At 43.7% G+C, this 17,913-nt stretch overlaps 1 protein-coding gene and 1 non-coding gene across 6 annotated transcripts in view; one reads left to right on the top strand and one right to left on the bottom strand.

Moving 5' to 3' along the window:
• The window catches only part of ctnna2 (catenin (cadherin-associated protein), alpha 2), a 1,331,223-nt gene that overhangs the window by 183,554 nt on the left and 1,129,756 nt on the right, over positions 1-17,913 (bottom strand). The window lies entirely within an intron of this gene.
• Positions 17,100-17,172, top strand: trnaf-gaa (transfer RNA phenylalanine (anticodon GAA)). Its single transcript has one exon. It is a non-coding gene; the product is annotated as a tRNA-Phe (tRNA).

The following is a 17,913-nucleotide window of genomic DNA, read 5'->3' as shown; positions in this document are numbered from 1 at the left end:
TTCACAGCTAGCGCCCTCCTTACCAGGCAACATCCTGGTGAAACTCCTCTGCACCCTCTCCAAAGCATCCACACCCTTTTGGTCATGTGGAGACCAGAACTCGACGCAGTACTCTAAATGTGGCCGAACCAAAGACTTATACAAGTGCAACATGACCTGCCAACTCTTGTACTCAATACCCGGTCCGATGAATGAAAGCATGCCATATGCCTTCTTGACCACTCTATCAATCTGCATTTCCACATTCAGAGTACAATGCACCTGAGCACACAGATCTCTCTGTGTATCAATTTTCCCCAGGGCTTTTCCATTTACCACATAGTTTGCTCTTGAATTGGATCTTCCAAAATGCATTACCTTGCATTTGCCTGCATTGATTATTAATGACTTGGACGAGGGAATTGAAGGATGGGTCAACAAGTTTGCAGACGACACAAAGGTCGGAGGTGTCGTTGACAGTGTAGAGGGCTGTTGTAGGCTGCAGCGGGACATTGACAGGATGCAGAGATGGGCTGAGAGGTGGCAGATGGAGTTCAACCTGGATAAATGCGAGGTGATGCATTTTGGAAGGTCGAATTTGAAAGCTGAGTACAGGATTAAGGATAGGATTCTTGGCAGCGTGGAGGAACAGAGGGATCTTGGTGTGCAGATACATAGATCCCTTAAAATGGCCACCCAAGTGGACAGGGTTGTTAAGAAAGCATATGGTGTTTTGGCTTTCATTAACAGGGGGATTGAGTTTAAGAGTCGTGAGATCTTGTTGCAGCTCTATAAAACTTTGGTTAGACCGCACTTGGAATACTGCGTCCAGTTCTGGGCGCCCTATTATAGGAAAGATGTGGATGCTTTGGAGAGGGTTCAGAGGAGGTTTACCAGGATGCTGCCTGGACTGGAGGGCTTATCTTATGAAGAGAGGTTGACTAAGCTCGGTCTCTTTTCATTGGAGAAAAGGAGGAGGAGAGGGGACCTAATTGAGGTATACAAGATAATGAGAGGCATAGATAGAGTTGATAGCCAGAGACTATTTCCCAGGGCAGAAATGGCTAGCACAAGGGGTCATAGTTTTAAGCTGGTTGGTGGAAAGTATAGAGGGGATGTCAGAGGCAGGTTCTTTACGCAGAGAGTTGTGAGAGCATGGAATGCGTTGCCAGCAGCAGTTGTGGAAGCAAGGTCATTGGGGTCATTTAAGAGACTGCTGGACATGTATATGGTCACAGAAATTTGAGGGTGCATACATGAGGATCAATGGTCGGCACAACATTGTGGGCTGAAGGGCCTGTTCTGTGCTGTACTGTTCTATGTTCTATGTTCTATGTTCTATTGAGCTCTATCTGCCATTTCTCCACCCAACTCTCCAAACTATCTATATTTTATTGCATTCTCCGACAGTCCCCTTCACTATCTGCTACTCCACCAATCTTAGTGTCATCTGCAAACTTGTTAATCAGACCATCTATAACTTCCTCCAGATCATTTATGAATATCGCAAACAATAGTGGCCCCAACACAGATCCCTGTAGAATACCACTGGTCACAGTTCTCCATTTTGAGAAACTCCCTTCCACTACAACTCTCTGCCTCCTGTTGCCCAGCCAGTTCTCTGTCCATCTAGCTAGTACACCCTGGACCCCATGTGGGTTCACTTTCTCCATGAGCCTACCACTGGGATCCCTATCAAATGCCTTACTGAAGTCCATGTATATGACATCTGTAGCCCTTCCCTCATCTATCAACTTTGTCACTTTCTGAAAGAATTCTATCAAGTTGGTAAGACATGACGTTCCCTGCACAAAACCATGCTGCCTATCAATAATAAGCCCATCTTCTTCCAAATATAGATCCTATCCCTCAGTATCTTCTCCAGCAGCTTCCCCACCACTGACGTCAGGCTCACCGGTCGAGAATTACCGAGATTATCCTTGCTACCTTTCTTAAACAAGGGAACAACATTAGCAATTCTCCAGTCTTCCAGGACCTTACCCGTGCTCAAGGATGCTGCAAAGATATCTGTTAAGGACCCAGCTATTTCCTCTCTCGCTTCCCTGAGTAACCTGGGGTAGATCCAATCCGGACCTGGGGACTTGTCCACCATAATACCTTTTAGAATACCCAACACTTTCCCCCTCCTTATGCCAACTTGACCTAGAGTAATCAAACATCTGTCCCTAACCTCAACATCCGTCATGTCTCTCTCCTCGGTGAACACTGACGCAATGAATAATCCCACTCATTTTCTCTCACTCCTCACATAACTTCCCTCCTTTGTCCTTGAGTGGGCCAACCCTTTCTCTAGTCACCCTCTTGCTCCTTATGTATGAATAAAAGGCTTTGGGATTTTCCTTAACTCTGTTTGCTAAAGATATTTCATCACCCGTTTTAGCCCTCTTAATTCCTTGCTTCAGATTGGTCCTTCTTTCATGACATTATTCCAAAGCTTCGTCTGGTTTCAGTCACCTAGAGCTTCTGTCTGCTTCCTTTCTCCTCTTTGCTAGTCTCACAATTTCACCTGTCACCATGGTGCCCTAATCTTGCCTTTTCTATCCCTCATTTTCACAGGGATATGTCCATCCTACGCTCTTATCAACTCCTCTTTAAAAGCCTCCCACATATTAAGTATAGGCTTACCCTCAAACAACTGCTCCCAATCCACATTCCCCAGCTCCTGCCAAACTTTGCTATTGTTGGCCTTCCCCCAATTTAGCACTCTTCCTTGAGGACCACCCTCATTTTTGTCCATGAGTATTCTAAAACTCACGGAATTGTGATCACTATTCCCAAAGTAATTCCAAACTGAAACATCAACCACTTGGCTCATTCTCCACACGAAGTCCAGTATGGCCCCTTCCCATGTTAGACTATTTACATACTGCTGTATAAAACCCTCCTGGATGCTCCTTACAAATTCTGCTCCATCTAAATCCCTAACACTGAATGAATCCCAGTCAATGTTGGGAAAATTAAAATCTCCCATCACTACCGCCCTGTTGCTTCTATATCTTTCCATAATCTGTCCACATATTTGTACCTCTATCTCACACTCACTGTTGGGAGGCCTGTTGTACAGCCCCAATATTCTTCCAGCACCCTTCCTATTTCTGAGCTCTGCCCATATTGCCTCACTGCTCAAGTCCTCCACAGTGCCCTCCTTCAGACAGCTGTGATATCCCATTTGGCCAGTAATGCAACTCCTCCACCCCGTTTCCCTCCCTCTCTATCCCACCTGAAGCATCTACATCCTGGGATATTTAGTTGCCAATCTTGCCCTTCACATGACTGGTTGATGTTGAAGTAATATCTCAGCGATGCTGGCAATGCACTAGAAACAATATGTGATACATAGGCGATGGGGAGGCAATGGACTTGTGGAATTATCGCTGGACTGTTAATCCAGAGACCCAGGTAATGTTCTGGAGACCAGAGTTTGAATCCTGCCGTGGCAGACGGTAGAACTTGAATTCAATAAATATCTGGAATTAAGAGTCTAATGATGACCATGAATCCATTGTCGATTGTCGGGAAAAACCCATCTGGTTCACTAACGTCCTTTAGGGAAGGAAATTGCCATCCTTGCCTGGTCTGGCCTACATGTGACTCTAGTCCCACAGCAATGTGGCTGATTCTTAACTGCCCTCTGGGCAATTAGGGATGGGCAGTAAATGCTGCTTCGCCAGCGACGCCCTCATCCCGTGAATGAATAGAGGCAAAAAACCATAGGCAATGACTCCCTCAGAACTCTGGGATCGAAAGCTGTTGTGGCAGCAAGCCTGGGTTTCTAAGTGCGTGATGGCCTACTGGTATTATTACTGGACTATTAATCCAGAGGCCCAGGTAATGTTCAGGGTTCGAATCCTGTTGTGACAGATGGTGGAATTTGAATTCCATAAAAATCTAAAATTAAGAATCTGATGATGACCATGAATCCATTGCATCACATCTAGTTTAATCATGCCCTTTCGGGGAGGAAACTGCCATCCTTACCAGTCCTGGCCGACACATGACTCCAATCTCACAGCTATGACTCTTAACCACCTTTCGGGCAATTAGAGATGGATAATGAAGCTGGCCGGGCCAACGATGCCCTCATCATAAACCACATGAGTGAATTTTTAACAAATGGGCATCAAGATGACTGAAGTGTGTGTCTCAACTGCAGCAACCAGGTTTTTTGCAGTGTTGTTTTTGTGGTATAATGGAAGCTGGAACATTGGTCACCAAAAGTTCATCCTAAATGAATGTGCAAGTCTGTCAATGGAATGATCCACCACTTCCATGCTTGAAGGGATGGGTTGAAGCCTGCTGACTGCAGGTCACAGCCAACTGAATGGACAGGCAGCAAACCATTTGTGAGTTATAGAGTCATACAGCACAGAAACAGATCCTTTGGTCCACGCTGAACATAATCCCAACCTAAACTAATCCCACCTGCCTGCTCCTGGCCCATGTCCCCCCAAACCTTTCCCATTGATATATCCATCCAAATGTCTTTTAAACATTATAATTGTGGCTGCATCCGCTACGTCGTCAGGACGTTCATTCCACACGCAATCCGCTCTCTGTGTGAAAAATTTGCCTCTAGTGTCTATTTTAAATTTCTCACCTCTCACCTTCAGTAACCAGAATATCCATCTCCAGGTAAGGAGACTTAAACATAATGCTCCAGGTGTGGTCGCACCTAGGCCCTGTATAATTGCAGCAACACATCCCTGCCCTTGTACTCAAATCATCTCACTACAAAGGCCAACATTCCATTTGCTGTCTTTGCACCTTCATACTTACTTTCAGGAACTGGTGTACAATGACTCCCAGATCTTCTTTACCTCCCTCTTTTTCAAACTGTGGCTAGTCAGATAATAAATCTATCTTCTTGTTTTTACTACCAAAGAAAATAACCACACGTTTATCCATATTATACTAAATTTGCCATGCATTTGGCCACTCACTTAACCTGTCCAAATCATTCTGAGGTATCCATGAGTCCTCCTCACAGCTCATCCTCTCAGCCAGCTTTATGTCAATCCACAATCCTGTAGGTATTACAATTAGTTCCTTCATCTAAGTCACTGATATATACCGTGAATAGCCACAGTCCAAATACTGATCTCTGCGGTTCCCCAGTAGTCACCAGCTGAAACTCAGAAGAGAACACGTTGATTTCTACACTTTGTTTGCCGTCTTCCAATTAGTTGTCTATCCATGTCAGTACACTACTTCCAATCCCATATGCTATCATAGAGTCATAGAATCCCCACAGTGTGGAAACAGGCCATTCAGCCGAACAAGTGCACGCAGGCCTTTTGAAGGGCATCCCACCCACACCCATCCCCCTACCCTATCCCTGCATTTCCAATAGCTAACACACCTAACCTACACATCCCTGAACACAACTTAGCATGGCCACTCCACCTAACTTCACATCTTTGGACTGTGGGAGGAAACCAGAGCACCTGAGGAAAGCCATGCTGACATGGGGAGAATGTGCAAACTCCACACAAACAGTCACCAGAAGCTGGAATCGAACCCGCATCCCTGGTGCTATCATCTTAAATACTAATCTCTTACATAGGTCCTTATTGAAAGACTTCTGAAAGTTTGAGTAAACCATATTCACTGGATTACCTTTATCAATTTAGCAGCTAAATTGGGTAGGCATTGAAATTATGCCATTATGCAATTATGTGATTGTTGATCCAAACACTCATCATGTTCTTGTGAAATTTATTTTGGGTTAATATCTCCATTAAAAGATTTAAAGTGCCCATTAAAATAACCATTTTTTATTATATGTCACATCATCAAGTATCATGTTCCTTTCTGGTTGAATGTTTCCTGTTTCAAAATCAACTTAGCTTGTTTGTTCAGATACAATTTTGCCAACTAAGTGATTATCATTGTCAATAAAGTGCATTATTGTGACAGAGGCTCCGTTATGCATTTATTCAATTCTAAGCACCACCTCTCTGGAGGAAATTGAGCCATATGCTGAATGGAAAACTTCCATCAGTTTGAGGAAGGAAAACAACTTAAGAAACTTTCTCCTGTATTGCTGGTTTCTGATCAACTGTGTCTGAGTTGGCAGTTGACATTGGCAGATGGAGTTAATACTTTGGTAAAAAGATTGAGTTGTAGACACATCAAAAGCAATGTTTTTATCACAGAACTTAACCGCACTGGAGGAGGTCATTGCTCACAATGATCTCTTTGATAAATCTTTCCCAATCACACTATTCTCTTGCCCTCAGCATTCTCTGCATACAGCATTCTAAAATGGTAAATTTCATCATTGCTATTTGATGTTAATAACTTGCTAAAGCCCCCTGTGAGATAAGGAAAGTAGCAACTGCCCTTCAGTAACCCAGTTGGAACTCGACCTGGGCATAAATTGCTATTATCTGCTTTTCAACCAAATTATCAATGTTAGAACACTGATGATCATTCAAAAAATAATTATTGTTGCTTTCTTTAAATCGGTATTGTGAATGAGTAAAGGAATAAGGGGTAGCTTCTAAAAGTGCAGGTTGATGTGTGACGACATGCAGAAGATTGTGAATCAAAGTGGCTGCTGAACATGCAGCTCTTATAAAGACACGGCTTTCCTTCTCCCAGTTGAACTAGAGATGAGGATGCATGAAACATTTGGTGCCTCTCCACTTTAATGCAGATTTGAAAAGTCTCTTTCTTCTTAAACTGCCTCACAGTTTAAATGATTAAGTAATTACTGAAGTACCAAAACTCATCCCTGTTACTGACACACTGAACATCAAAAGTTGGGCACTTTCTGTCACAACAGCTTTCGAGACATTTCTGTTAGCAAGCAATGTAAAGAGGTATAGCTGTGGGGACAGCTTCAAGATGTCATCTTGTTCAACTAATTGTCACTGTTCTGACAGTTTACTAAAGATCTTTATTAGACCCACACTACCACTTTCAGTTGCCAATCAAACTGCATGGAGGAGGGAAGGAGGAACTCATTATCTTAGAAATAGTCGCCTAATGCACTGCTGGCTGTTTCAGTTTCAGCTTTTTTTCATGCAATTTGTGACAACTCAGTTTTTCATTGAAGTTCCTGGTGACTGTCAAAACTGATACAAATGGATTTTCACAATGGGAAGTTCTTTTTTTCTGCAGTAAGAACTGTAACAGCAAGACATTGGAAAAGTGAAGCATGAGAAAAGCCAATTGAAGCTCATTCATCTAGCATGCTCACTCTCCCATTTTAACAGCCACCCAGATCTTATTTTCTTGTCTCCAGTATCCACCAGCACATGACCTGTCACTCTGAGTGAAGGATAATTTTCATTCACTAGTCCCTGATTTACATTTAGTTTCTGAACATATTTGAAGTGTGGTACGACACACCAATACCGTGCTGCGCTGTCAGGTGTGCTGCTCTTTGGATCAATATTAAGTTAAAGCTGTGTCCATTTGTTTAAGTGGTTCAGTTGGATGTTAAAAATGACTAAAAGAAGAGCAGAGATTTATCATAGAACTGCACCAAGGACACTTCTTATCCAACACCACCAACCAAAAGCAGATATACTGGTTGTCCATCACACTAATATTAATGGGATCTTTCTTTGGAAAAAATATTTGATCCATTTTCCCATATAATGACGTTCATTATACATCAAAGTAATTAACTTTGGGAAAGCCAGAATGATACACGAAAGAGGAAGAAATAGGAAGATTTGTGGTCTCCTTCAGTCCCACAACTTACCAGGATATCTATACTCATCCAACATTGGCCTCTTTAGTCTCTTTTATTTTTCCATAACTAGCTTCAACTCCCAAGAAATTAAGTTCTGCAATTCTCTTACTTCGCCTCTTTGCCTCTTCTTATAATTGGTCTCCAGGTGAGGATCCCCAATAAGTCATGATTCCAGATACAACCCCACACCAAATAGGTGAAGAGCGATTCAACCTTACTCTCTGTTGATCACAACAAGGTTAATTTGAAAAGGATCCCTTTCCTCATGGAGAGAAGTGTGAAGCTGGATGAACACAGAAGGTGTTCCTGAGATGCTGCTTGGCCTGCTGTGTTCATCCAGCTTCACACTGTGTTACCTTTCCTCATGGATACCTTTTCTTGGCTCAGATAAAATTATGTTTTTAAAGGAGCCAATTTAATCAGGTTTATGTAAGTTAAAGAAAAAGTGGCTTTATCAGCTACTAAAATACAAGGAAATTTAATAACATGCAACATGGCAACACACAGATTAGATTTGAGTCCAAAACATAAAAATAAATATCCTAGTGCGGACAGTGGGACTAGTCTAGGTAGTAAGTATTTTTGTTGGTACAGCCTCAATGGCCCGAAGGGTCTCCTCAGTACTGCATGATTCTATGATTCTACAAATCAGCCTTTGGCTTGTCTATGACAAATATATTGTAAAACATTATGACTGTTAAGGTGAGTGGCTCTGGTGGTGCTGACTTTGGCTATTGACTGGTTGTTTGGACATGCTTGGTTTGCATTTAGTTGTAAGGTGTTTATCTCTTTTCATTCAATGATGGCCATGCTGACAACTTTTTTTCAGCCACAGAAAGGAGACTTTAATTCTTTCTAGTGGAAATTCTCAACTGTGCCCCTTCATACGATGTCACAGTGTAGTGGGGGGCCACAGTAATAGCATACACAGACCAAGAGTTGCGGTTGTTTTTTAACCATGTAGCTTGGGTATCCCTGAGAGGGTGCTACAAATCTCCAGGGCTGATTGTTAGATTCTCTTTTGTTGGAAATTGACATTGCCTAGCAGTTGCTTGCGTGAATATTCCCTGCTACTTGTCAGCTCAGACCTCAATATTGTCCAGATCTTGCTGCATTTGGGACATGGGAACCTTGAGTATCTGAGGAATTGTGAATGGTACTGAACATGGTGCACTCATCAGTAAATGTCCTCACTTCTTACTTGACAATCAAGCAACTGAAGATGGTTGGGCCTTGGATAATAAGCTGAGGAACTCCTGCAGAGTTTAGACAACTGAACTCTAACAACCATAACCATCTTCGTTTGTGCCAAGTATAACTAAGCAGTGGATAATTTTCTCATTGACTCTTGCTTTACCAGGTCTTCTCGATGCAACGCTCGGTCAAATGAAATCTCGATGTCAAGGCCAGTCATTCTCACCTCAACTCTGGAGTTTAGTTCTTTTCCTTGAACCAAGGTTGTAGTGAGGTCAGAAGCTGACAGTCCTAGCCACAACCCAAACTGAACTTAGCAAGTTATTGCTGAGCATGGACTGCCTGAAACTTCTGTTGATGACTCCTTCACTTACTTTACTAATAATCAAGAGTAAACTGATGGGGAAGTAATGGGACAGGGTGTTGTGACTTGTTTTTTCTCTGTGTAGGATATACCTGGGCAATTTTATAGTAGATGCCAGCGTTATAGCCATACTGGACCAACATTTTTAGACACTACATTCTGGAGTGCAAATCTTCAGCACAATTATCTAAATTTTGAAAAGACACGTAACATTAAGGGTAGAAGATGTGGCTGCTTCCAAATACAAATACCCTACCAATCAGCACTCTGTTTCCCCTGTTGTACAGTTGTTGTTGCATAGGACATAGAACATAGAACATTACAGCACAGTACAGGCCCTTCGGCCCTCGATGTGTGCCGATCTGTCATATCGATCTCAAGCCCATCCAACCCACACTATTCCATGTACGTCCATATGCTCATCCAATGACGACTTAAATGTACCTAAAGTTGGCGAATCTACTACGGTTGCAGGCAAAGCGTTCCATTCCCTTACTACTCTCTGAGTAAAGAAACTACCTCTGACATCTGTCCTCTATTTTTCACCCCTCAATTTAAAGCTATGCCCCCTCGTGCTCAACATCACAATCCGAGGAAAAAGGCTCTCCCTATCCACCCTAACTAACCCTCTGAATATTTTATATGTTTCAATTAAGTCACGTCTCAACCTTCTTCTCTCTAATGAAAACAGCCTCAAGTCCCTCAGCCTTTCCTCGTAAGACCTTCCCTCCACACCAAGCAACATCCTGATAAATTTCCTCTGCACCCTTTCCAATGCTCCCACATCCTTCCTGTATTCACTATCCACAACTCCACCGACCTTACTGTCGTTTGCAAATTTACTCACCATCCTTCTACGCCCTCATCCAGGTCATTTATAAAAATGACAAACAGCAGTGGACCCAACACCGACCCTTGAGGTACACCACTAGTAACTGGTCTCCAGGATGAACATTTCCCATCAACTACCACCCTCTGTCTTCTTTCAGCAAGCCAATTTCCGATCCAAACTGCTATATTTCCCACAATTCCATTCCTCCGTATTTTTTACGATAGCCTACTGTGGGGAACCTTATCGAACGCCTTGCTGAAATCCATATACACCACATCAACCGGCTTACTCTCATCTACCTGTTTGGTCACCTTCTCAAAGAACTCAGCAGGGTTCGTGAGGCACGACCTTCCCTTCACAAAACCGTGCTGACTATCCCGAATCAATTTATTCTTTTCTAGATGATTATAAATCCTATCCCTTATAACCTTTTCCAACACTTTACCAACAACTGAAGTAAGGCTCACTGGTCTATAATTACCAGGGTTGTCTCTACTCCCCTTCTTGAACAGGGAAACCACATTTGCTATCCTCCAGTCATCTGGCACTATTCCTGTAGACAATGATGAGTTAAAGATCAATGCCAAAGGCTCGGCAATCTCCTCCCTGGCTTCCCAGAGGATCCGAGGATAAATCCCATCCGGCCCAAGGGACTTATCTATCTTCACCCTCTGTAGGGTTTCTAATACCTCTTCCTTGTGAACCTCAATCCCACCTAGTCTAGTAGCCTGTATCTCAGTATTCTCCTCGACAACATTGTCGTTTTCTAGAGTGAATACTGTTGAAAAATATTCATTTAGTGCTTCCCCTATCTCCTCTGACTCCACACACAACTTACCACTACTATCCTTGATTGGGCCTAATCTTACTTTCGTCATTCTTTTATTCCTTAAATATCTATAGAAAGCCTTAGGGTTTACCCTGATCCTATCCGCCAACAAATTCTCATGTCTCCTCCTGGCTCTTCTGAGCTCTCTCTTTAGGTCTTTCCTGCCTACCTCGTAGCCCTCAAGTGCCCTAACTGAGCCCTCACATCTCATCCGAACATAAGCCTTCTTCTTCCTCTTGACCAGAGATTCCACCTCCTTCGTAAACCACGGCTCCCGCACTCTACAGCTTCCTCCCTGCTTGACAGGTACATACTTATCACGGACACACAGGAGCTTTTCCTTGAATAAGGTCCACATTCCTAATGTGCCCATCCCCTGCAGTTTCCTTCCCCATCCTAAGCTCCCTAAATCTTGCCTAATCTCATCGTAATTGCCTTTCCCCCAGCTATAACTCTTGCCCAGTGGTATACACCTATCCCTTTCCATCACTAAAGTAAACATAACAGAATTGTGATCGCTATCACCAAAGTGCTCACCTACTACCAAATCTAACACCTGGCCGGGATCATTGCCCAGTACCAAATCTAGTGTGGCTTTGCCCCTTGTTGGCCTATCTACATACTGTGTCAGGAAGCCCTCCTGCACAGACTGGACAAAAACTGACTCATCTATAGTACTCGAACTATAGTGTTCCCAGTCAATATTTGGAAAGTTGAAGTCCCCCATGACAACTACCCTGTCTCTCTCACTCCTATCGAGAATCATCTTTGCTATCCTTTACTCTACATCTCTGGAACTCTCCTTTCCTGTTTCTAACCTCAGCCCATACTACTTCAGTTGACGAGTCCAGAAACATCCTTTCTGCAACTGTAATACTGTCCTTGACCAACAATGCCAAACCTCCCCCCCTTTCACAATCTTCTCTGTTCTTACTGAAACATCTAAATCCCGGAACCTGCAACAACCATTCCTGTCCCTGCTCTATCCATGTCTCCGAAATGGCCATAACATCGAAGTCCCAGGTACCAACCCATGCTGCAAGTTCACCCACCTTATTCTGGACGCTCCTGGCATTGAAGTAGACACACTTCAAACCAACTTCTTGCTTGCCGGTGCCATCTTGCATCCCTGAAACTTTATTTCGAACCACCCTACTCTCAACCTTTTCTATAGTCGAACTACAATTTTGGTTCCCATCCCCCTGCTGAATTAGTTTAAACCCACCCGAATAGCCTTAGCAAATTTCCTCCCCCCCCAGGATATCGGCACCCCTCTGGTTCAGGTGAAGACCATCCTGCTTGGCCTACGTTCTCTTTGAAATTTGGTATTCTTGTAACTGCCTTGATGAGTGCAAGATGAAAAGCTTTGACAGTGTTTCTCTTCCCTCAACAATACTAAAAATAAACATGTTGATCAGACATGGAAGTATCTAACAAATGCAGAGGCAAAAATAAGTTGTTACAGAGATGGTAGGAACTGCCGATGCTGGAGAATCTGAGATAGCACGGTGTGAAGTTGGATGAACACAGTCAGCCAAGCAGCATCGGAGGAGCAGGAAAGTTTGACGTTTCAGGTTGAGACCCTTCTTCAGAAATGGGGGAAGGGAAGGGGATGCTGAAATAAATAGGAATAAGTTGTGTTTGTTTTAAAAATATAAGTAACTAAATATTTGCAAATAAAACTAAAGTAGGTATTGGAAGAGCAGGGACTATGTAGTTCGAGATATCACAGAGGAGACATTAGTTGAGTAGTGACATTACATCATACCCCAAGATGGTCAGGGCTTAATATAAAAAAGCCCACAAAGGGCAAGAGAAAGTAAAGGAGAGTACAGTGGGTCAAAAGGGCAATTTGAGAAACCCAAACCCATTAGGGTGGCACGGTGACTCAGTGGTTAGCACTGCTGTCTCACAGTGCCAGGGACCCAGATTCAATTCCACCCTCGGGCAATTGTCTGTGTGGAGTTTGCACAGTTTCCCCATGTCTGTGTGAGTTTCCTCCGGGTGCTCCAATTTCCTCCCACAGTCCAAAGATGTGCAGGTTAGATGGATTGGCTGTCCTAAATTGGCCATAATGTTCAGGGGTCTGTAGGTTAGGTGGATTATAGGGGGATGGGTCCGGGTGGGATGCTCCAAGGGGTCGGTGTGGACTTGTTCGGCCGAAGGGCCTGTTTCCACACTGTAGGGATTCTGTGACTGAAATAATCACATCGACTGCTGATATCATTGTGAGAGAAATAGGATGTTTAGTTACCGTATTTGACACCAAATTTAAAATTACTGCTATGGTCCTGGAGGGACAGGGAAATCAACAGTGAAACTAGAGCAACAGCTGGTTACCCAGGGGGTTTCTGGCTTCTTCACTATTCCTTTCCAGCTTGGTAAAGCTAGAGTTAAGATTGGCAGGACTTGCATTTCTCGTTTCAGCCATTCCCATCTTCAGCCTCACTCTCCCCGCCTCGCACAGCGTCACGTTGGTGAATACTATTACGATTTCAAATCCTGAAAATAATTTGGCTTCATTTGTAATGTGGGTAAAAAGATTTGCTTGGATTACAAGACAGATACTTTGCGTGATGTCATATAAAACCGTTTCAAAGGGAAGCAGTAGGACTCACACCACATGAAGCAGAATAAAAGAAATGAAACATTAACAAAAGTTCTGAGAGTTCTGTCTAATGGTTCTAATTTAATAATATCACAGATGTAGCTGCTCGGGTCTGAAACATGCCTCCCTTGGTGTTACTACTGGAGAGGTCGAGTTAATAGACTTTCAAAGCAGGGTACATTTCTGTACTGACGGGTTTGAGGGTTCAGATGGCACACATCCCTTTTATCTGTGTAACCTGGGTTTCAACCAAACAAGAAACACTTTCTTTATTTCTGATAGATGAAAGAATACACAACTACAAGGAACTCATGGACATTTTTGTGACGGAAATAGCCCTAATCAAATTCATAATACTCAGAGCACAGCAGCTATTGCTGAGTGTCTCTCACATTATATGTGTTTAACAACCCCTGTCTGGTCTGTGCAGCATGCTGTGATATTTTGCCCATGCTACATCGACTGTCAGTTACGCTTCCATGATGAATTGATGCAGATGTTAATGATCTTTCCATTCAAGGCAAGAGCTGTTTTCAGTTCATTTTCCGGTTTCCATTACTAATTTGCTAGGACCTGGGATTTATATTTTAATTCACAGGACATGGGCTTCTCTGGGTTGCCCATCTCCAGCTCCCCTTGAACCTCTGCACTCCATGTTTTATGGGTAGTGCTGTCAGGGAGAGGGTTTCAGGATTTTGAAGGACAGTGAGGGAACGGTGAGATCATTCCGAGTCTAGTGTGTGGCTTGGAGGGCAACTTGCAGATGATGGTGTTGCCATGCATCTGTTGTCCTTGTCCTTTTAGATGGTGGTGATTGTAGATTGGAAGGTGCTTCCTAAGGAATCTTGGTGAATTTCTGCAGTGCATCATGCAGGTGGTATACACTGATGCTGCTCAGCTTCAGTGGTGGAGGGACTGAATGTAGATGTGGTGTCAATCAAGCGAGTTGCTTTGTACTGGATAGTGTCAATTTTCTTGAGTGTTGCAGGTGTACATTTATCCAGGCAAGTGGGGGGATTCTATCGCGCTCTTTTTTTTGCCTTTAGATGGTGGTCAGGCTTTGGTGAGACAGAAGGTGAGTCACACGCTTCAGAATTCCTAGCTTCTGGCCTTCTCTCATATATAACCACAGCATTTTTATAGAACATAAAACAGAGAACAGTACTGCACAGTACTGGCCCTTCAGCCCATGATGTTTACCCTGCATACCCTACTTTATGCTACCATCCATCTGCCTATTCAAGAGTTGCTTAAAAGTCTCTAAAGTATCTAATTCCACTACCATGCCGGTAGCACATTCCACACACCCACCACTCTATGTGTAAAGAAACTACCTCTGACATCTCTCCTATACCTTCCTCCAAACATCTTAAAATTATGCCCAGTCATAATTGTCATTTCCGCCCTGGGAAAAAAGTCCCTGGCTATCCACTCTATCTACGCCTCTCATCATCCTGTACACCTCATCAAGTCACCTCTCATCCTTCTTTGCTCCAATGAAAAAAGCCCTAGCTCCCTCAACCTTTCCTCATAAGACCTGCCATCCAGTCTGATAAATGTCCCCTGCACCCTCTCTAAAGCTTCCACGTATCTCCTATAATGAGGTGACCAGAACTGAACATAATATTCCAAGTGTGGTCCAACCTGGGTTTTATAGAGTTGCAGCATAACCTCATGGCTTGTAAACTCAATTCTCCTGCAATCAAAGCCAACCCACCGTACGCCTTCTTTGCAACCGTATCAACTTTGGTAGCAACTTTGAGGTATGTATGGACATGAACCACAAGCTCCCTCTGTTCCTCCACACAGCCAAGAATCCTGCCGCTAACCCTGTATTCTGCATTCAAATTCAACCTTCTTGGATACAGAATTGGCTGGCCAACAGAAGACAGCGAGTGGTAGTAGAAGGAAAATATTCTGCCTGGAAGTCAGTGGTGAGTGGGGTTCCACAGGGCTCTGTCCTTGGGCCTCTACTGTTTGTAATTTTTATTAATGACTTGGACGAGGGAATTGAAGGATGGGTCAGCAAGTTTGCAGACGACACAAAGGTCGGAGGTGTCGTTGACAGTGTAGAGGGCTGTTGTAGGCTGCAGCGGGACATTGACAGGATGCAGAGATGGGCTGAGAGGTGGCAGATGGAGTTCAACCTGGATAAATGCGAGGTGATGCATTTTGGAAGGTCGAATTTGAAAGCTGAGTACAGGATTAAGGATAGGATTCTTGGCAGCGTGGAGGAACAGAGGGATCTTGGTGTGCAGATACATAGATCCCTTAAAATGGCCACCCAAGTGGACAGGGTTGTTAAGAAAGCATATGGTGTTTTGGCTTTCATTAACAGGGGGATTGAGTTTAAGATCGTGAGATCTTGTTGCAGCTCTATAAAACTTTGGTTAGACCGCACTTGGAATACTGCGTCCAGTTCTGGGCACCCTATTATAGGAAAGATGTGGATGCTTTGGAGAGGGTTCAGAGGAGGTTTACCAGGATGCTGCCTGGACTGGAGGGCTTATCTTATGAAGAGAGGTTGACTGAGCTCGGTCTCTTTTCATTGGAGAAAAGGAGGAGGAGAGGTGACCTAATTGAGGTATACAAGATAATGAGAGGCATGGATAGAGTTGATAGCCAGAGACTATTTCCCAGGGCAGAAATGGCTAGCACGAGGGGTCATAGTTTTAAGCTGGTTGGTGGAAAGGAGAGGGGATGTCAGAGGCAGGTTCTTTACGCAGAGAGTTGTGAGAGCATGGAATGCGTTGCCAGCAGCAGTTGTGGAAGCAAGGTCATTGGGGTCATTTAAGAGACTGCTGGACATGCATATGGTCACAGAAATTTGAGGGTGCATACATGAGGATCAATGGTCGGCACAACATTGTGGGCTGAAGGGCCTGTTCTGTGCTGTACTGTTCTATGTTCTATGTTCTATGTTCTAAAATGAATCACTTCACACTTTTCTGGGTTGAATTCCATTTGCCACTTCTTTGCCCAGCTCTGCATCTTGTCAATGTCCCATTGCAACCTACAACAGCCCTCCACACTGTCAGCAACTTTACCAACCTTCATGTCATCGACAAACTTACTAACCCACCTTTCCACTTCGTCATCCAAGTCATTTATAAAGATCACAAAGAGCAGAGGTCCCAGAACAGATCACTGCGGAACACTTCTGGTCACTGAGCTCCAGGCTGAATATTTTCTATTGACTACCATCCACTGTTTTCTATTGGACAGCCAGTTTTGTATCCTGACAGCCAAATTTCCTTGAATCCTATCCTATGAGCCTACCACATGGAACCTTAGCAAATCCATATCCACCACATCCACTGGTCTACTTTCATCAATATGTTTTGTCACATCCCCAAAGAATTCTATAAGGCTTGTGAGGCATGACTTGCCCCTCACAAAGCCATGCTGACTATTTCTAATCAAACTGGCTTTTCCAAACAATCATAAATGCTATCTCTCAGAATCCTCTCCAATAATTTGTCCACCTCAGAAGTAAGACTGGCCGGTCTGTAATTTCCGATATTATCCCTATTCCCTTTCATGAACGTGGGAATGGCATTTTGGCCAGCTGAAATAGCTCAGTTGGCAGAGCATTAGACTGAAGATCTAAAGGTCTCTGGTCTAATCCCGGGTTTCTGCAAAATAAGTGCTCACTAATCGGGTCAGCCTTTGTTTAGGAGTTGCACTGAGGCACATCGAACATAAAACATAGCACAGTACAGGCCCTTCGGACCACGACTTTGTGCCAAACTTATACCCTAAACTTCCGGTCTATCTAACCTCCACCACTACCTTATACTATCACCCATATGCCTATGTAATAGGTGTTTAAATGCCCCTAATGAGGCCGACTCCACTACTCTCTCTGGCTCTGTATTCCACGCCCCTACCACTCTCTGAGTAAAGAAAGTACCTCTGATGTCTCCCCGATATCTACCTCCATTCACTTTAAAACTATGCCCTCTCGTAATAGCTACCTCCACCCTAGGAAAAAATCTCTGGCTGTCTACTCTAGTTATACTTCTGATCATTTTGTATGCTTCTGTCAAGTCACCTCTCATCCTTCATCGTTCTAAAGAGAAAAGCCCTAGCTCTTTCAACCTTTCCTCATAAGACCTTCTCTCCATTCCAGGCAACATCCTGCCAAATCTCCTCTGCACCTTTTCTAATGCTTCTAGATCTTTCCTGTAATGAGGTGACCAGAACTGGACACAATACTCCAGATGTGGCCGAACCAGGCTTTGTATAGTTGGAGCATAACTTCATGGCTCAATCCCTCTATTCATGAAAGCTAACACACCATGCGCCTTTTTAACAATTCTATCCACCTGGGTGGCAGCTCTCAGAGAACTGTGAACATGAACCCCAAGATCCCTCTGCT

This window comes from Stegostoma tigrinum, chromosome 1 (genome assembly GCF_030684315.1).
Source record: "Stegostoma tigrinum isolate sSteTig4 chromosome 1, sSteTig4.hap1, whole genome shotgun sequence".
NCBI lineage: Eukaryota > Metazoa > Chordata > Chondrichthyes > Orectolobiformes > Stegostomatidae > Stegostoma > Stegostoma tigrinum.
The sequence above is the reverse complement of the archived record's forward strand: the minus strand, read 5'-3'. Positions and strand labels throughout refer to the sequence as shown.